This window comes from Miscanthus floridulus, chromosome 9, assembly GCF_019320115.1.
Source record: "Miscanthus floridulus cultivar M001 chromosome 9, ASM1932011v1, whole genome shotgun sequence".
Taxonomy (NCBI): domain Eukaryota; kingdom Viridiplantae; phylum Streptophyta; class Magnoliopsida; order Poales; family Poaceae; genus Miscanthus; species Miscanthus floridulus.
The window spans coordinates 76,151,157-76,167,035 of NC_089588.1; the positions used below are offsets into that span (position 1 = coordinate 76,151,157).

Sequence of the window (15,879 nt, forward strand, 5' to 3'; positions counted from 1 at the left end):
TACAGTCGGCAAACGCTGACGGCGCCGTCAACCCTGACCGAGGCTTTGCCGACAGCCCTGACCTACGGCTGTCGGCAAAGACTTTGCCGACCGCTGCACAGTGGCTGTCGGCAAAGCCTTTGCCGACAGCCGTCGGTCAGGGCTGTCGGCAAAGCTTTGGTCATTTTGCCGACTGCCCTGTAATCCTGTCGGCAAAGCTGGAATCCGTGGTCAGGGAAACCCAGCTTTGCCGACTGTTTCCTGTCGGCAAAGCTGGGAACCAATTTTTTTTTTCAATTTTTTTTCCTCATTTCAGTTGCATTTTAACCACATTTAAGCCACATATTGCATACACATCACATTTGAACACAGTAATTCACAATAATATCACCGAAACAGCGCATTTAACAATAAAATTCAGTTTTCACATGAATCCATACATAAAGGTCCCGAAATACAACGATACATGTCCAAAACGAATCCATACAAGTCCAACATGCACATAACATGTCCAATGTGCCACACGTTCATCGATGAAGGTCCAAAAGCGAGAAGCAAAGATACCTAGCTCTGTGCGTCGTCCCCAGGGGTCCCAGAGCCACCACCGTGCTCATACAGACGCCAACCCGACTGCGAAGACGTACCGTAGTTCCACCTGTTCTGCGGCGCTGTGACGCTTGCCGGCCCGGAGTGCCCCTGCTGCGTTGGGAAAGGCAGCCACGAGGAGTACCCCTGCGACGGTGGAGGGTACATGTACGGCTGCGTGGGGTAGGTCGGGTAAGCTTGGTAGGGTGGAGAAGGACCTAGTGGAGGGCTAGCACCTGGAGTCGGGTTCGAACCTGCCGACTGTGCCTGCACAAAAGCCAATTGATGTAATTAGTACCTGCATGATGGGCGTACCAGCTAAAGCAACAGACAAATATACTCACTGGAAAAGGTACAGGAGCAGGAGCAGGAGCAGACAGTGGAACTTCTGGTGGAGCGAAGAGCGAGGCAGGAGGCTCGTCCGTTCCCGGCATCTGGGACCGGAAGTAGCCGGTCAGGTCTGTCAGCTGGCGCTGGTAGTGCTGCGAAAGTGCCAGCATCTGCTGCTGATGTAGTGCCTCCTGCTGCTGACGTAGTGCCTCCTGCCTCGCTTCCTGGGCCTCTTGGTAGGCCTGCATTTGTGCGATCTGCTCCTGCAATATTACACCCACAAATGTTAAGGCAAGGTAGATCATGTGTGAAACGAGTGAACAACAAATGAAACGGCACTTACCTGAAATTGCGAGAACATCTGTGCGCTGCTCGGCTGCCGAGGCGCTATGGGGATGTCGGAGGAGCTACTGGAACCGCCTCGTCGAATCTCCCTCAGCGTGGGGGCAGACGACGGGTCGATGGCACTGTTGGCCATCATGTAACTGCCATGCTGCTTCCCTGGGCCCAACCTCATCAGGAGGTCTGTGTCCAGAGGCTCGGTGGCGGGGTCCGACGTCTCCCCATGGCGCTGGCGAAACGCCCTGCGGTACGCGTCGATCTTGGGGTAGACGCTGCTGTTGGTGTACGCGTCCGGCCCGTCCTCCTCGTCGTAGACGTTGTCAGGCGCCGTCGCTCTGCCCTTGTGAGAAAGGGCGTACCCCATCATCTCGTTGCAGTCCTGCCCACCATGCGCCTGGGACTGGGATGAAAACACAAACATGGTTACAGGTAATGACGATTCAGTGTTAGAACTCAAATTTGAATAGAAGCATACCCATTTTTCAATGTACTGCGGGAGAGACCGGTTCCCCTGGTGGTGTGGTGCCCCTTGCATCTGCAAGCGGCGGCGCCGACGTTCTCTATGTTGCTCGTACGACGCGTCCGACCTCCAGATACGCACAATGGCCAGCCAGCAATCCTGGTACTTGTCACACCACTCCGGACACATCTGCAAGACATCAAGTATGTAACATGTAACAAGATGAATTGAATATTTCACGGATTGAATCAAAACGGATGTTTCCTTCTTAATTACCTGCACGTACTGCTCCTCGGTGAGGTCGGTCTCCCTCTGCTGGAACATCTCCAAACGGGTTGAACCCATCTGTTGCTAGTGCTACGCGTACATTCCGAGCTTCTAGAGCCTTCCCAGGATTCATGTTATCGAAGTGTCTCCATGCATCACCATCGGCTGGGTGCACCATCTTGTCAGTGTATCTTTTGCCATTCTTGTGCCACGTCATCTGTTTCGCGGTCTCCTCTGTCATGTACATCCGTTGTAGCCTAGGTATGAAAGGAAGGTGTCGTATGACCATCTCGGGTATCTTAGACTGATTTTTGTTGCCATCTTTGCCTTCTACCTCCACATACCTAGAGGCTTTGCACTTTGGACAGTGTGTTGCTTTCTCGTGGTCTCCCCTGAACAGTACGCACCCCTTCGGACAAGCTTGGATCCCCTCGTACGGCATCTTCAGTGCACGAAGGAGCCTCTGTGACTCGTACGTGTTCTTCGGCAGGATGTGATCCTTCGGAAGCAGTGTGCCAACAACTGTCAACACGAGATCGAAACCGTCTCGACTAATGCCCAGTTGTGATTTCAACGCTATTAGGCGTGAAATGGCATCCAGTTGCGTAACCGTTGTCTTCTCGTGGAGAGGCTTCTGTGCCGACTCCAGCATGGTGTAGAACGCCTTTGCGGTTTCCTCTGGATCATCCTCTACCTCCACTCCTTCGGCAAACCGTCCTTCGTGATAGTCTGCCATCATGTCTGCCATCCCGGCATCTGCATCACACTCCTCGAGGAGGGATCTCACCACCTCCTCCCTAATACGATCGCGTTCACCATGGTAGATCCAGCGGGTATAGTTTGGAACGAACCCGTTCTTGTAAAGATCTTTCCACACCTGGCTCTTTTGTTTCTTTTTCTTGTTCTTGCACTTGCTGCACGGACACCGCATCCGACATGACCCTCTAGCAGCTGCGCCAAAAGCAAGCTCTAGGAAAGCATTGACACCCCTCACCCAGTCACCGCTCTTACTTGCAAAGCCCGTGTACATCCACTGACGGTCAGCCATCCTCTGTCATGCGCCAATGTAAGCGAGAAATAAAACCAGCATTTGCATCTACAAAGCGTTCCTGCCATCTAATAGGTGAAGGATAGGTCCTAATCCCACCCGAGGATGCGTAGATAAGGTTAGGTTCCATGTTCTGCTCCCGTCCGAGTCAAAATTTCGGCAGCACCTCCCCGTTGTTCTCCAGATACACGTCCTTTTCGGAGAGTGTGTATCCGAAGAACAACGGGGAGGTGGTGCCGAAACTCCGACTCGGACAGGAGCGGAACATGGAACCTAACCTTATCTACGCATCCTCGGGCTGTCCAAAAAACGTGGACAATCCGAAACAGATACCGTCGCAGATATGCAGTGATCCGCATACCTCGAACCATATCTGTTTCGAACGGGAGACGCCTAACTGGGGTACACGATCGATCTACGGCAATGATACGAGAGAGAGTATGTGTATACCTAGGGTGGCGAAGGAGTCAGGCTAGCGGGGCAGTGGCGAGTCGCTGCAGTGGCGAGGCGACGCGGTGCAGGCAGTCCAACTACGCCCAAGCAGTGGAAGGTCGTCGAGGTCCCTCTGAAGAGCTCTTCTCCTGCATAAAAGACCTTAGGTTAGACTTCATTGAAAAATTTCGGCAGCACTTCCCCTGCACAGGGAGGTTTTCTAAACCTGCAAAAAAACAACGCCACGAAGGCCGACATCCATATAGCGGCACGAAGGCCGACATCCATATAGCGGCACGAAGGCCGACATTCATATTCAGGCACGAAGGCCGACATTCTCAACATTATACCTTCGATGACGGCGAAACGTCCTCGCGGAACGTCCTGCTGGCTGGCTGCAGCCTCTCTCGGCCAGCTGTGGCCTGCTGCAGCCTGCTACGGCTGGCTGTGGCCGGCTGCGGCTGGCTGCGGCTGGCCGGAGGTGGCTGTCGGTGGCCAGCAGGTGGCTGCAGCTGGCCGGAGCGCACTGCAGGCGGCCGGGGCTGGTCGGAAGAGCCGACGGCGTTCCTGCACGGTGTAGACCTACCCGAGCGGAGCCGAGGGTGGAGAGGGCAGGGTAGGGTGGGAATGGAGTGGCCGGCGCGACCGGTGGGCGCGCGTGGGGGAGCTGCCTGGCGGGCAGGGGGCAAGGGAGCAGGGGCTGGCGAGCAAGGAGCTGGCGGGTAGGGGGATGGCGGCAAGGGAGCAGGGGGCACCTGGAGTGGCCTGCTGGCCCCCGGGGTGGCCGGCTGGCGGCCGGGCCAGTCGGGATCTGGCCGGGGCGGTGGGGGACGCGGCCGTGGAGGGAGGGGCGCGGGTGCGCGAGCGGCACGGCCGGGGAGGGGCGGACCGCGGGGGGCTCGGCCGGTAGGGCTCCGCGGGGGCGCGGCAGGGGAGGGGCTCCGTGGATTGTCCACGGCCGTCAGGGTCGTCCGCTGGTCCTCGGTCGGGAGGGGGCCCGGGAGGTCGCTCCCTGGGAGGGCCGCGGGCTAGCGCTCTTCTTTCCGCTCGCTCTGTCTTAGCGGCGTCCGCGGTTGGCCGTGGTCGGGGCGCGGCGAGCCCGGCGGGCCACGTTGGGCGGGGCGGACGGTTCGCCACGGGTGGGAGGGGCGGGTAGTGCCGAGTGTTCGGCGAGGCTGTCCGCGAGCTGCGCTTTTCGGGCGAGGCCTCCCGGTCGGCCGTGTGTCTGTGCGGGGCGGGCGGCGGCGGCCACGGGTGGCGGGGTCGGGCGGGCGGTTCAGGGCGGGGTGGGGCGGCCGGGCAGGCGGCGGGTGCGCGAAGGAGGTGGCCGGAGCGGCGTGGGGCAGGGCGAGGCGGGCAGGGCAGCGCAGCGGGGCGGCACGGGCGGGCGGCGCTGCGTGGTGCGGCGCGGGCGAGGGATTGGGAGGAAGAGGAGGGGATAAGGCGCTGGTGGGCCGACTTGGGCTTTTTAGGGTTGGCTCTTTGCCGATAGCAGGACAGGGCGGCAGTCGGCAAAGGCAGCTCTTTGCCGACTGCTAGGTCGGCAAGCAGTCGGCAAAGTCTTCTTTGCCGACGGCCGCCACAAGCAGTCGGCAAAGTTTTCTTTTTTTGGTTGTTTTCCTATCTAATATTTTTTGTACGTTCTTCCAACATTAAATACGTCACAAATTCAAAAGTTGGAGAATTTTTTAGTTTTTTTATATATTTCGTGAATTTATTTCATTTTCATGAATTTTTTCGCGTAATTCAATTTTGAATTGTAGGTGCATGAAAAAACGAAACATGGGCATTCGAAAAATGATATTCATGTTGGACAATGTATTTTGAGGCTGTGTGCATAAACTCACCGAAAAGTTTGAAGTCCTTGCCCACAAAATAAGAACATCTCGACGCGGTACAAGTGCTTTTAAATTATATAAAATCCAAACAACGTCGAAAAATCACGAAACTTGTGGACGTGTCGTGTTATCGCATGTGGAGGCTACGATAAAAATTTGAGAAAATTTGGAGCAAGTTTGAGCTGGTGAGTGTTCAAATCCCATAACGCAACTGGATGTGTCCTCTTATCACATGTGGAGATCTCTGGGTTTGAACACTCACCGGCGCAAACTTGCTCCAAACTTTCTCAAATTTTTATCGTAGCCTTCTAATGCGATAACACGACACATCCACAAGTTTTGTGATTTTTCGACGTCGTTTGGATTTTATATAATTTAAAAACATTTCTACCGCGTCGGGATGTGCTTATTCTGTGAGCAAGGACTTCAAGTTTTTCGGTGAGTTTATGCACACAGCCTCAAAATATGCTCTCTAACATGAATATCATCTTTCGAATCACTAAGTTTCGTTATTTCATGCACCTGCAGTTCAAATTTGAATTACGCGGGAAAATTCATGAAAATGAAATAAATTCACGAAATATAGCGAAAACTTTCAAAAATCCTCCAAATTTCAACATAGACTTGTAAACAATATAGTAAGGTCACACAAAAAGTCTTAATTCAAAATTCAAAAAAAAAATAAAAATTTTGCCGACAGCATGTCCTGGCTGTCGGCAAAGGGCTGCCTTTGCCGACAGCCTGACGGTTGGGCTGTCGGCAAAGCCGACGGCGTCTGTCACCGTTACCCCCAGGACGCGATTTGCCGACTGAGGTTCTTTGCCGACCGGCTGGCTGTCGGCAAAGCGACTTCTTTGCCGACCGCAGTCTATCGGTAGTCGGCAAAGCCGGCTATGCCGACTGCCTTTGGTGGCTGTCGGCAAAGAGGGTCTTTGCCGACAGGGATATTCCATCCTGTCGGCAAAGCCCAGGGCTGTCGGCAAAGCCCCGTTTTCCTGTAGTGAAACAAGAACGACAATGTTAGTTTCGACACAACGTTAGTTGCTTAAGAATCAACGACGTCATAAATCGTACCGTAGATTGCCCAGACGGCTTTGCGCCTCTCAGGAGTCATGAGTTGTGTGCCTGAAATGTAAACCAAGGGAAACATGAGCCGCGAGAAGGTACATGACACAGATGATATTGCAGAAAGGAAGAAATAAATGCAAATGATATCAGAATGACCAAATCTCAGTATTAATCATTAAGCGGCTGCCTGCTGCTACCCATAGGCCCATATGGTCAAGGCTATAGAAAAACCATTCAGTTCTAAAGGTCAGAGAGATCTAGAGAGCGTGATTAATAAAAGAATTAGAAAGCAAAAAGGGATTAAATCAAGCACAAATATGGGCCTAATGAGATTAAGTCCCATTACGCAGAGATGCGAGCACAAATATGTATGTGTGTGCATGTGAGTCGTGCGTTAAGCCGCCCTTCATCCGCACAAGTCGAGGGCTGCGATGAATCTAGAAGCTTGAGACTGCTTACCGTGGTGGGCACTTTTGCCCGCCTCGAAAAATCGATTTACCGAGACGGGCACCTTAAAATGCCCGCCACGGTTAATAGGTATTAACCGTGACGGGCATTTTAAGGTGTCCGTCTCGGTAAATCGATTTTCCGAGGCGGGCGCGTTATAAGGCCCGCCACAGAAAATGGCCTGGCCCAACCGGCCCAAGACGAAGCCCGATAGCCACTCCAGATATAAATAGGCACACTTACGGTTTCCCAGCCACAGCCGAACTCCCTCCCTCCGCCTCCGTGAGCACGGATAGCAACCACTCACAGGCACACAAAGCATCAAACAAGATATGGCTGTGACTTGAGCGAGTTTGTTTCGTGTCATCCCATCCCGTGCGGTGGTTTGCGGCCAGGTCTTCTCTGGCGCCGGCGGCCCTTCCACGGCGAAAGCTCTCGCGGCCGCGAGTCTGCACCGGAGGTGCCCGCAGGTGGGGGACCCGCGTGACTCCAAGCCCGCGGCCGGCGGTGATGTTCTGCGTCCACCCCCTGCGACGGTGGCCGAGCACGGCCTTGGCCTGGCGTCTGCAGCCTCCGTGCTCGGCCCGCTCCTTTTCCCTTCCGCAGAGCAGATCCAAGCAGCCGTATCTTGTTTGATGCCTGTGAGTGGTTGATATCCATGTGTAGGGATGTACAAGTTCCTCCTGACATGCTTTGATCCACACGGCGCCCCTGCTCCCTCTCCTCCAACTCTCACTCGTGCCCCTCTCCCTCACACCGTCTCGGCTGGGGCGTCCACGACGACGACGGTGACTGGGGCCAGATCCACGACGGTTGGGGCCAGATCCATGGCGGCGGCACCTGCTCCGGCGGGGATCCACGGCGGCGCGGCGCGTGGAGGTAGGTACAGCACTTCCCTCCCTCTCCCTCTTCCTTCATCTCCCTCTCCCTCTTCCTTTGCAGATGACGACGATGAGATCCGGCCACCATGGCCCAGATCCAGCCCCCACGGCGCGTATCCGGTGGTGGGTCCATCCACGGCGCCAGATCCGTGGCGTGTGGGCCGCTCGACTGAGGTGGTGGGCGGATCCGGTGCGGAGGAGCTCCCTGGCCGCGGTGGTGGGCGGATCCAGCAAGGTGGGAACGGGTGCGTCGGTGGGTTGGGCTGGGAACGTACGGGCTCGCTGGCGGGCTTGAGAATGGGCTCGCCGGCGGACTCCTGGGTTTTTTTTGTTTTTTTAAATGATTTACCGCGGCGGTAAATCGATTAACCGCAGCGGGCAAAGCGGCCCGCCGCAGGAAGGCCACGATTTACCGTGACCTTTACGCGGTGGCGGACGCGTTTGCCCGCTGCGGGAAAGCAAATTCGTCCGCCACGAAAAACGTTTCTGTAGTGTGTGCATGTGAGTCGTGCGTTAAGCCGCCCTTCATCCGCACAAGTCGAGGGCTGCGATGAATCTAGAAGCTTGAGGCTGCTTACAAGCTTGACACGATACATGGGAGCTCATCAGATTATACGTGAACAGTGAACTCCATGCACCTGCTAGCATGCTTGGAGCATAGAGCACATGCCCATGCATGTCCCTTGCATGCAAGCACGTAAGGAGTATTAACACATACATGAATAATACACATGTAACATGCTAGCCTCTTTCTTTTTATTTTCAGAGATAAATAGCACACGTGAATATACGCGCGCACACATGTTGCCTATTTATTTTCTTCTCTTGAGATACAAAATCCTTCTTGATAGCACATATAAATATACACACATGTGGGAAAATTTTGGTACAAAATCTCATCAGACATTATCATTCTCCCCAAGCTCTACGACTTTCGTTAAAGGGTCAGGATCATTTGCACTTCAGATTAGTTGCTAATTAAGCCCTAAGTTGACACCGCCAGACGAATGCCAAAGCCAGAGGACCAAAGAGTGGCACGGAAGGAAACACAACTTTCAGCAAGTTACTATAGCTAGAGGGTAGTTTTGACTTTTCGCAGCTCCATTTGATACCCAGCTAAAGTGGACGGAATGACGCGTTGGGCAAAAGAGATAAGCATCATGGCACCAGGGTCCGTTCCAACTTTTTAGTGGCATGGAGGAAGGGACCATCTTTCATAATGACACACAGGAAAAAGGCTCAGTTATCATCGTCGTCCACTAATGGCTTTTAAATTAAATTAAAAGCAAAGACGACCACCAGGGTAAACTACCAGAAGTCGTCAAGTCTTGCAGGCTTTTAAAACTTAAAGCACAATAGTCATTTTGGTCCCTCAATTATTATTCGAGGCTCAATTTCATCCCTAAACTTTCAAAACGGCCGTTTAAATCCTCAAACTTTAGTTTTAGGCTCAATTTCATCCTACAACTATGAACATGATCGTTTCAGTCCTCAAATATTGTGTTTTGGGCTTAATTTCATCCATAAACTATCAAAGTGTATTTAACTTTTATTTTCAACTCAATTTTGTCTATTCAAAAGAAAACTTTATATTTTAGGCACATTTCAACCATAAATTATCAAAATTATAGATCTGCTATTGTTTCAATATATCTATGTATTCTTAAAGAATAAATAGTGTTCGATGCAACTGTAATTGCTCCCACAAATATCATTTAGTCGGATATATATAAATGGTACCATTATAAGGTAACACTAAAAATAACAGCTTGGAATTATTAATGGCCACAAAAGAGTTTTTGGATGAATATTATTTTTCTATCTCCAATCGCTGGTGGTGTTAGAGCTAACCAGGTGCAACAGTGCAGCGTTCCACGTAGAACGTAGACAAAGTTGAGTTGAAAATAAAAGTTTAAAGAACAAAATACACTTTGATAGTTTATAAATGAAACTGAGCCCAAAATGTAAAGTTTGAGGACTAAAACGATCATCTTCATAGTTCTAGGATGCAATTGAGCCTAAAAGTAGAGTTTGAGGACTAAAACGGCCGTTTTGAAAGTTCAAGGACGAAACTGAGCCTCGAGTAATAGTTGAGGAACCAAAACGGCTATTCTGCCGAACTTAAAAGCAATAGTAGACCACCAGAATAAACTACCACAAGCCGTCCAATATCTGATGGAACTGCACTCCAGCTTCCATCTTTGCTAGGGACGCTATGTCATAATGTAAACATTCTTATCCTCCTTAGTGCGCTATTGAATGGCGCGTCGTGTAAAAACTATCTCCTACTTAATAAAAAGATGCGCAATTTTGCGTATTCAAGGAAAAAAAACTCCAGCTCCATCAACACACATAACTGACCCTGTACCAAAACTGATGGAACTGAAACAATAAGGTTCCTTGACGAACATAGGATAGGAAAAATACCCCACAAAAAAAAGATAGAAAAAACAAAGGAATAGTGGAAACATAGAAAATGAGCTACCATATATTTCTCTAATCCTATGGAAATTGAAACAATAGGAAAGTGAGGGCCTTTGGTAGCACCTCATGTAAATCAAAGAAACTTTTGATGCTTCAATTTTCTTTTTAATTTGAACGATTAGCCGTTGCAATTGGTGATGCGCCTATATATATCTACACACCTGTCTATACATGTGTACGTTTGCATTTGCATTTCATAAAGAAACTCCACCGTAACGACCAACTCATCTGCACGTCGAGAGACCTGACCAGCCGCTTCATCGTATGGTTAGTCATAAGTCTCATAATTTAACTTTCCTTTGTGTACGCAATTATTGGAAGTGAAAGTTATTTGTTTGTTGCACATCTCAAATACTATCATCTAGTAGAAACACAAAATGATTATGAGTTCATTTTATTTATTCTCCTTACCACAGGAGATTCATGGCAACCATCGTTCTAGTAACAAAAAACTGATGCATACACCAAAACTATTAGAGGCGTATGCATACCGGTTCCAAAGATTTTATTTTTCTTCGCAGGATTGGTTTGTTGCCTCGGTTTGAGAAAGGGTGTCAGTAGCACCTCAGGTCCTAGGCTTCACTCCTCGTAGGAACGAATATTCTAGGATTTAACGGCGTGCTTTCAGTGGTAGACGATGTTCTATTTGACAGTGCTTTTAGTGGTAGACGATGTTCTATTTGATAGTGAGACGCCTGTGGTGACTTTGTTAATCTCAAAGATTTTTTGTCATCTCAGTCTTCAAAGAAACTCATAAGAGTAGAGTTTATGTACGTGAGGGTGAGCGTGCATGCGTTGTAGCATGTAATTCTAAAAAAAAAGATTGGGCCGCCGGACAGCTGCCTTGGCCATGAGGTGAGGCCGTCTTCCCAACGAGGTTTGGTCCTCTCCCGCGAGTGAGGTCCATTTCGGTTCTTCATCTCGCTAGCTGTCGCTATTCCTTCGCGGTTTGTTGGGTGCCCGATGGACCTCGTGACGGGCGCGATGAGCACGCTGCTGCCCATGCTGGGCGACCTGCTGACGCGGGAGTACCAGCTGCAGGCGAGCGTCCGGGACGACGTCGCGTTCCTCAAGGCGGAGCTGGAGAGCATGGAGGCCGCGCTCCTCCGGATCTCCGAGGCGCCGGCGCAGGACCGGCCGCCCGACGCGCAGGACAGGCTGTGGGCGCGGGAGGTCCGGGAGCTCTCCTACGACGTGGAGGACTGCGTGGAGGCCTTCCTCGTGCGCCTGCACCACCACCACCACCACCACGCGCTGCCACCGGCGCCACCCAGGGACAAGGACCTCCTCCAGGGCCTGAGGGGCCTCATCGACAGGGGGCGCGGCCTGCTCAGGAGGGCCAAGATCCGCCGCGACATGGGCGCTGAGATCAGAGACATCAAGCGACGCGTCGTGGAGGTCGGCGAGCGCCGCGTCAGGTACAAGGTCGACGGCTTCCCGGCGGCGGCGAATCCCGGCCGTGGCCCGCAGGCCTCCGACGGTGGCCTTCGGCTGTCGGCTCTGTACGCCGCGGCGACGGAGCTTGTCGGTACCCAGGAGAGGAGCCGTCAGCTGGTCCGGTTGCTGATGGTGGAGCGCGATGAGGCGTCGAATCGGCTGCCCAAGATGGTTTCGGTCGTTGGTTTTGGAGGATTCGGCAAGACGACTCTCGCTAGGATTGTGTACGAGGAGCTGAAAGGCCAGTTCGACTGCGCAGCTTTTGTTTCCATCTCTCATGATCCTGACATGGAGAAGGTGTTCAGGGACATGCTCTTCCAACTTGACAAGAACTGTAACACCAACATTGTATCTTGCAGTGAAGCACAAGTTATCGAACAGCTAAGGGAATTCCTTCGAGACAAGAGGTGCATAAGTACATTTTCCTTCATCCTCATAGATGCTTGTTACACTTTGACATGTATTAATTCCTCTCAGTTGCCCCTTGTAAATTGTATGATCCTCTTGAATCTGTTTTAGATTTTATTTTTAGTACTGGAAACTGGAAACGGAGTTTCTTTCACTACTATTACACATTCAGTGCTTAGATTTGGCATTGCCTCATCACCTACATACCATTATTCTCTCTAAAAGGTCATTGCCTCATCGGCAGCTGATTTTTTCGTTCACGTCACCTCTATACTGATCTCTGCAACTAAATAAACTGTATTAGGAGCATTACTGATTAACATGGTTCTTTGCTGCAATGATCCTCTTGAATCTGTTTTTAGATTTTTAGTACTGCAAACCGGTACCAGAGTGTCTTTTATGACTATTACACACTGATTGTGCTTAAATTTGGCATTGCCTCATTACCTTCATACCAATGTCTGTTTAAACAAATAGGCGTATAACCATGAAAGAGAGAAGTTCAATGTCAGCTGAACTTTTTGTTCATGTTAACAAAATAATTTTAATTATAAGCTTTACTAATTAACATGGTTCTTTGGTACAATCCAACAGCTACTTCATTGTCATTGATGACATGTGGACTTGTTCAGTATGGAACACAGTCAGGCATGCTTTTATTGAGAATCAATGTGGAAGTAGAATAATCATGACAACTCGTATCCTTGGTGTTGCCAAGCAAGCCAATAGTATCTATGAACTAAGACCTCTTTCTCCTGCTGACTCAAGAAAGTTGTTCTACCAAAGAATATTTGGCACTGAAGATGCAGCTCCTCCTAATCACTTAGCTGAAGTATCAGAAAATATTTTGAATAAGTGTGGCGGTGTACCTTTAGCTGTCATTACAATAGCCAGTCTATTAGCAACTAACATGAGAAAGGAAAACACAGATAAGCAGTGTATCAATCCATGAGTTCTGGACTTGAAGAAAGCACGGATGTGAAGGACATGCGAAGGATACTGTCTATCAGTTACTATGATCTGCTGCCACATTTGAAGACTTTCTTATTGTATCTGACTTTGTATTCAGAGGATAATGGTATAATAATCGAGAAGGTGATATACAAATTGATAGGTGAAGGTATTATCCGGAAACATCATGGGAAAACTTTTTATGAAGCGGGAGAGGATTACTTTGAAGACCTCATCAATAGAAGTATTATCCAACCAATGCTTTTTAACCATGGGAGTAAGGTATGGTCTTGTTTTGTGCATGACATGATGCTTGATCTAATTGCTTCCATATCGGAGGAGGAAAATCTTTTACAAGCACTTGGTGGTTCCCAGACGATGTGTAAGCCAACAAGTAAGATCCGCCGATTGTTCCTACAAAACATGAAGGTCGAAGATGTCAAGAAGGTGGTAACCATGAACCTGTCCCATTTGAGATCACTAACCGTGTCATCGGAAGCATTCACTTTGTTGCCTACCCTGTCCGGCTTTCCGATCATACGTGTGTTGGATTTATATGGCTGTACTCAGGTGGATAACAGTCACTGCAAGCACATCTGCAATTTGTATCACCTGAGATATCTAAATCTATCTTTGACATCCATCACTGAGATACCAAATGAGATTGGGAACCTACAGCTTCTGCAGTTCCTGGACTTGAATATGACCAACATAAAAGCGCTTCCACCAGCATTTGTCCAGCTAAGAAAACTAGAGTTCTTGTGTGTCGACAATCGGACTAGACTACCAGAATGCCTTGGGAACTTAATTTCTCTACAGAAGTTATCACCATGTATAACAATCAGGTCCCCAACAATGCTGTGTGAATTGAGCAGGCTGACCGAGCTGAGGCGTTTGATGCTCCGCTTCGATGACTGGGACGACGAGAGCTATGAGGAACCTTTTGTGCAGTGTCTATCCAACCTGGTCAATCTTGAATCCCTGCAGATATTTGATTGCCACAATGGCCTTGGTTCCAATTCCAACATTGGCATGTTGTTAACACCAGGGCCTCAACAGCTTCGATCCATGAACATAGGGCCTGGCACCGTAGGCTGTGTGCCAAGATGGATGCCATCACTCTTTGCCCTGTCCGCACTAGACATCACACTGCTGACACTACAAGAGGAGGACCTTCAAGTCCTTGGCAGCATACCATCACTTCGCAGCCTCTACATATGGGTGAAGGAGCACAGAAAGGACAGGCACAAAAGGTTGGCCATCGGCAGTGACGACTGTCCATTCCGTTGCCTAACCAAGTTCAGAATCGGGCCTGGTGCCATGGAGGTGGAGTTTGCATCAGGAGTCATGCTAATGCTCCGAACACCTTGGATCAGTTTGGCGACTTCGAGTGTGGCCTGGAGAGCCTCTCCTCGCTCGACTGTGCTGTTGTTCATATGAACTGTTACGGCGCAGAGCTTGAGGAGGTGGAGGAGGGGGAGGCTTCGATACGGAAAGCGCTGGACTTGAATCACAAAAGACCCACGCTTGAGCTGGAGAAGGTAGCGTAATTCTGCATACCTTATATATGTTTGGTTGCTCGTTTATTTATTTCGTCTCGTTTATAACACTTCTTACTTACATCTGCATGACTTGTCAACTGAAGCATGGTGGCTCATGGAGATCTGGCTGATGTGGTATCTTTGATGCGTATTTAAGCTGAGCTGGAAGGTAATAAATACTGAAATACTAGTAGCATCTCTTTTTGTTTCTTCCTATCTTTTTGTGTGCTTGTTTTTACATATTTACGTTACATCACTGCCCAAGCTGTGTTTTGGTTGGTCGGTGGACATTATAACCAGTTACGTGTGCCAGTATATGAAATCCATACTCCAAGGCAAATGTGTTGTGTGGACGACACTGAAGCTAGCACTGTGGCAGGTGTAGGTTCTAGTACGTTTTCTGTAGGTTTTGCATGCGCCAGTACAAGCGTAATCAGCGAGGCCAATGTCGATGGTTACATGAAACAGGGGACTGTGTATGTAATGTAACGGAAAAGCAGCACCAGCAACAAAAAGCGTAGATAGCAAATCCGTGTAGATCCCGCGTTTTGTCTGCCACTCAACAGGATATGAACGTTGCCGTTGCCGGTAGCAGTTATCCCCTTCTCCAGATCCTTGTCCTGAAGAGGTACGGCGGTCAGCAGGGGTGCAAATAGTAGTATTTGGTACTACATCCTCGTTCCCTTTTCGAGGTGCATCGTACTTTTTGGGTTCAACATGCTCGTATTTTGGATGAAACCGCGCTGTCCAACGCCGTACTATCTGTTTGCACATTTTTCCCGGTTTCAGACCTAGTAGTAGTTGCATATTATGTTAGCATATATGTATGTATCCCTTGATATATATATATATATATATATATATATATATATATATATATATATATATATATATATATATATATATATATATATATATATATATATATATATATATATATATATATACTACAGTACAGTACCATTTTTGTTATTACATTCCAACTGGTGTATGTGCTCCCTCCCACCCTGAATGAATGGCTGAATGCCTGAACCTGTTCTCTGCCTCTGAAGTATATACAATTATTCTCAAGTAATTATTAATTTGTTTCATTTTTATATATATCTGAATAAGTAGTCCTTTAATGTTTGTTTTGTTGTTGTTGTAAAAGATGGCGTACTGGAACTCTTGGATGTATGGTTCGTTAAGGTTCAAGGCAGGTTTTCATGAAGAGGTGGATAAATTTATTGAAGCCGCAAAGAAGCATGCAACGACATTGAAAGAGAATAAGGATATAATTATTTGCCCATATAAAGATTGCAAGAACCGTATGACATGGACAGATGTGACTATCATCAGATCACATTTGATTATGCGAGGATTTGTTGAGGACTACACAGTG

At 49.3% G+C, this 15,879-nt stretch overlaps 1 pseudogene; it reads left to right on the forward strand.

The window, feature by feature from the left end:
• The first annotated feature begins 8,031 nt into the window (after nucleotides 1–8,031).
• Nucleotides 8,032–14,644, forward strand: LOC136483812 (disease resistance protein RGA5-like; annotated as a pseudogene).
• Nucleotides 14,645–15,879: the final 1,235 nt, after the last annotated feature.